Raw genomic sequence first — 5,692 nt, forward strand, 5'->3', positions numbered from 1 at the left:
TTTATGTTAGCTACTATGTAAAACTACCTACATGCAATTACTAAGATGGACAGATATGATTCAAGTTTGTTGAGTTGCCTTTTTGAGGATACGTTTTTAAAACTTAGTTTTATCCGCCTTTTTTATGTATACTAACAATACCTGAAGTACTGCAAAATACTAAGTACAACTCTAGACATCAATCTGCTCTGGAATGGCAACACGATAAAGCTTATGAAGGCGCTTTGGGGTTAGGTTAGGGGTTTTGTGGCAGTCGGCTTAGAATAGCCAACTCACTTAGCCAATGTAGATCCCCTATGTACCACGGGAACGTCAGTGTTTATTCATCATGGAACCATTTGGACGCTCTTAAGAAGCACAGTATAGGTTTTATAGGTTTCTTATAACACCTGATAGTTCCATAAGAAAGTTAAACGAGTATTTCCTCAACAATCTTGCTCTACTCCTCGCTAAGGCAGGACAATTAAAGCGGAAGTGTTCTACTGTTTGTTCATCTTGCTCGCCTCTACAACTTCTTTAGTATCCATAAGAAAATACTCCTAGCCTAGAAGAGTGGTGCTTACAGCTTAAGACCGGTGGTACAAGCCATAACCTTCGAGATGATCTCTTATGAGAGGCTGAAAAATTATTCTAACCTTTTTTTCATCTATTTGAGGCCAAATTGCAACACACCACACAACGGCGGTGGCAACATAAGTACTTCCTTCTCTCCTTGACCAATTGGTCTCCTGGACCATATTATTTTTCATTATTAATTTGCAAGTTTCCTTGGATTCCTATACCAATATTGTCTTTGTTTTCAAGCAGTGGAAGTTTAGTACACTTTTTGGCTAGGTCACCGGTCTTGCAATTTTCCTCAAGATCACTATGTGCCACACATTCCTGCGCATTCTTTGATCTTAGTATAACTGCCACCATTGATTTGATGGCAGCCTGGCTATCCAAGAAGATATTCATCGTAGTTTTTGTTATGGCGTGTGTGTTTTATGGTACGCAGTTGCCCCCTCTATGGTCAAGACTTCTGCCTGGTAGACACTACAGCAGTCCGGAGGTCGAACAGATAATTTTAGTTCTAATTATTTTGAAAAAACTTCATAGCCTACTTTATTTTCTAGCTTGGAAGCATCCGTGTAAAATTTAACCTTTTCTCTGATCTTTGCCACTCTCTTGTTGACGGGATGCTAGTCTTGCAGGGCCTGTCGAAGGTGGGTTTAGGGAAAGAGTAGTCGATTTCTTGATTGTAACTACTCATTGTATTTAGTATAGAAGCGTAGCCGAATCACCGGGCCTTCCATAGAGACATACTATTAAAACCTACCATCTTTAGAGTAGACAAGTTGATTAGCACCTCGAGCGCTTTATTAGGAACGGTCCTTAAATCAGCGGTTGTGCATAGAAACTTAGTTCCTTGGAACTTGCTGAGCAGTTCTACATAACTTGCCTTTTGAGATGATGGCCAGCACACAATAGGCCGAACTACTGAAGTGTAAAGCCAGATGTTAATATCCATTTAATTCCATTCACCCTTTTGCATGTGTGCAACGCAATGTTGGTCTATTTTTCCTGTCTAATATGAATTCTAAGTATTTAATATTATTCTTCAAAGGAATCTCCACATCCTTGAAAACTAGCGGGGAAACTTTGCTTCCTTGTGTCGCCTCCAAATGGTAGAGAGTTACGCACCAACCCATTTGACCACGGTGACCTATGAAATGAAATGACTACTTCGTCAATAACTACAAAAATGTCTCAAAGGGTTTCGGTTTTTTGTTTGAAGTTGTATCATTATAACAACATTCAGTGAAATATGAGAGCGCTTACAAATATTATATAAGCATCACGGGATGTACTTGTAGATTACTGAAGTCATATAATAGGAAAATAATACATTTGTTATTACTTCAACATATATCCTCGTATAAATAAGGACAGAAAGAGCTCTTTACTAGAGCTCTAGGTATCTGGGTATCGAGCAGTGTGAGTAGTTCCATACTCACTCGAATTTTGTTCATTTCCCAATGCTTTAAATGTTTGTTCGAAATTTTTGTCTTTTTCAACCATTTCAGCAGCTGAAGAAAATTTTCAGTTTTATTCCTCAGCATTTCTCTTGTGTATGAATAATTTTTCAAACATAAAAAATGGGCTCACAAAAAATTAAAATTGGAATCGCTCAAATTACTCGAAAACAATCGATATACTCGAGCTCAAGGTTGAAAATTGTCGAATACTGGGCATTGGATGTGCGAGTACTCATTGCTCACACAGCCGAGCTGTTCGAAAATACGCGATAAAAATCATAGCTGAAAACAACACTTCGACTCCTTGACTACACTAATATGCCTATAGAAAAAGTGTTGTCTTATCCCCTCTGCTCTGGTTACTAGTCGTTAACAAAATCCTTACCAAATTCAACCGAAAGGGAATAAACTAGTGGCGTACGCTGACGACACAGTGCGTATGGTTTCAGGAATGTTTCCAACCACAATCAGTGAGATTATGGAAGGAGCTCTGGTATTACTCAGCAATTGGGACACATACTGTGGTTTAAGTGTAACCCCGAGAAAAACTGAACTGATGCTATTCACCAAGAAAACCAAAGTACCAAACTTTAATCTCCCTAAACTAAACGGCATCAGCCTCACACTAACCAAACAGGCAAAATACCTAGACCCCAAACTCAGCTGGAAGTCCAGCGTAGAGTACAGGGTAAAGAAAGCGAATATAGCACTTTACACGTGTAAGAGAATGTTGGGGAAAAAATGGGGTCTCGAACCAAAACTATCCAATTGGTCCTACACAGCCATTGTAAGGCCAATACTAACATATGCGGCACTAGTCTGGTGGCCCGCGATAGAAACGAAATACAACCCAACCAAATTGAACAAGATACAAATAACAGCATATATCTTAACTACAGTAGCGCTTAGCACCAGTCCTACCGAAGCGCTCAATGTATTATGTTAACTCATTTATTACCATTAGACCTACATATAAAAATAATCGCTACTTGTAGCGCGGTAGGACTCAGAGACATAGGAAGCTGGACAACAAGGTAGTACGGTCACAGCAAGATCCTCCTACAGGGACCCTTGCTGCTAAAAATATATCAGAAAGGCTTTACGGTACGTTTTCCACCGAGAGCCGAGTGGAGCAAAGGGAAGGTGATTGGAAGCTACGATATCAAAATTTATACCAATGGTTCTAAGATGAACTGTGGTGTGGTAACTGGCTTTCATTCGGAGCCACTCAACCTATCTCAATCAATTCGATTTCCTGATTATGCCACCGTGTTCCAGGCAGAACTTTTAGCGATCAGAGAATCATGCAAATCCCTAGAACTCTACAAGGAAGTTGGTGCAAGAGTAGCTATCTTCTCAGACAGTCAAGCAGCTATAATTACTCTGATCTGGGTTCCCGGTCATAGGAACATACGTGGTAATGAGATAGCAGATGAGCATATTAAAAGCAACCATTGCTTCACACTTAGCCGAAAGAAGATGGAAGCAATTAACTTCATGCGCTACAACAAGAAAAACATGACCGTCGCACCAAATTCCAAAGGACGATTCACCTGTTAGGATGTTCTCGACCAAACATTTCGCAGAAATACTTACTGCAATACAACTTACAGGTAATTGGAACGTAGGGGATCATGCAGCCAGAATCAACCTCCTTTTCAATCTCATTTGCAGAAACTGTCAAGCGAAAGGGGCAAGGGGCAAGGAAGAGTATTTTTCCACTATTTATGTGAATGTTCGGGGCTAGCTAGGGCACGACTCCGCTCCTTCGGTAAGCCTTTCCTACAGCAAAATAAGGAGATCTCAGACATCGAGATAAAGGATTTGCTGTTATAGTTGGACCTCACCAAATGGATCTGACTTGGAAAAAAAAAACAAAATCACACGAGTCAGTGGTAGTAAAACGGTGCTGGTCACTAATTAGGAGTATTTCAGTGGAAATATTCACTGAGGAGGAGACATAATGGAGTGCGCAATAAAGAAAATAAATACATTGAACGTTATAAAAACTAAGGCTTTATTTAACACAAGAAAATTTTTCATAAAATCAAAAACGGATTTTACTTCTACTTGACGAAGTAATGCCGCCATCTTCCGTCTTATCAGATTCTAATTAATATTCCTCAGAACTGTCACTATCTAACGTACCATCGCTAGATCGCTTAGCTATCGTGCGTAAGATAAAATATAAAATATATACAAAGCCTGCTGGCAGTGAAATTCGTTCTGACTCTACCGTCGTCTCACATCGTAAGTTTACATTATAAGGAAGATACGACTTCATCGCTAATGGCCCCTAATGACTTTGAATGAAAACGTGACCCTTTTACTATACCTATGCCTATCTTATTGCTTAGAATGAAAGACGTCACGAGCCTTGCAGCTACGAACTAATTTGGGTGGCTATACCTATTTCGACACGCGTGCGGAACGGTAAAACGGCTTGGGCGGATATATGCCGGCTTTTGATAATGCTCAATATGTTCTTCTGTCGAGCGACACGGAGTTAATCAAACCATTGTAAAGTGGATATATTCCATGCTCTCTGAGAGGCTGTTAACCGTTGATGAGAACAATGACGAACTCATCACCGTAAGGGCCAAGCAAGGATGCCCCCAAGGGATCGATGTTGTGGTGCTTTGTCGTGGACTCTCTACTAGCAAAGTTGCAGGAACTCGTATTCATGCCCAAACATATGCGGACGATGTCTGTGCGCTAACATTGGACATATCCGAAAGAAGGCTTTGCACGAAAGTGCAGAGGATTCTGGATAAAATCGATGACCGGCACATGAGACAAGGTCTTTCCGTCAATCCGAACAAAACCACCATAGTCTTGTTCAAAGCAAAACGGAAATTGGATGGACTCAGTCTTCTCACACTAAAAGGTGTGACACTTGGTCTTTCCGATGAAGTTAACTATCTAGGAGTAATCTTGGATAAGAAGCTAACTTGGGAGGCACACGTTTCACTGAAGGTGAATCGCGCATTGAGGATTTTTCAGCAATGCCGTAGAGCCTTTGGTAAAACCTGGGGTCTGAAACCTACTGTGGTCCAATGGATATACACAGCACTCATCAGACCAATCATCACTTACTCTTCTGTGATCTGGTGGCGACGGAGCATGATTAAGTCCACAATCCGGCAACTATACAGGCTACAAAGTGTTTGTGTACAACCTCTAGTGATGCCCTAAATGCTATGCTTGATTTGCTCCCCCTGGATCTTAAGATACAACAGGAAGCAATAAAAGCTTTGTGTAGACCCCATAAATATGGTTTCTAGCACGAAGACAGAACTTCGGGACACAGAGAAATCTTTAAGTTGCTATCTGAGCAGTATTCACTGTTTGGCACTGTTCACTGTGCTATGGGGGAAATGGCAACTGTTTTCCAAACAGAAGTTTTCGCTATCCTGAAAGTAACCGAATGGATAATCGAGAGGAGATGGAGCGGGAAACAGATTGGAGTTTTCAGTGGCAGTCAGGCTGCACTGAAGGTCCTGGGGAACGCGAAGCAAACCTTAAAGATTGTTCAAGAATGTAAGCAGAAGCTTAACCCTCCGATGTTCATATGGGTCTGGCCAGACCCATTCGATCTTTAAATGTATGTAGATCTTTTATTTTTAATATCTGAGGCTTCTTAGTCCATGACTTCCTAAAATGTAGTGTGCTAA

The sequence above is a fragment of the Anastrepha obliqua genome, unplaced genomic scaffold (genome assembly GCF_027943255.1).
Source record: "Anastrepha obliqua isolate idAnaObli1 unplaced genomic scaffold, idAnaObli1_1.0 ptg000005lb, whole genome shotgun sequence".
Classification (NCBI taxonomy): Eukaryota; Metazoa; Arthropoda; class Insecta; order Diptera; family Tephritidae; genus Anastrepha; species Anastrepha obliqua.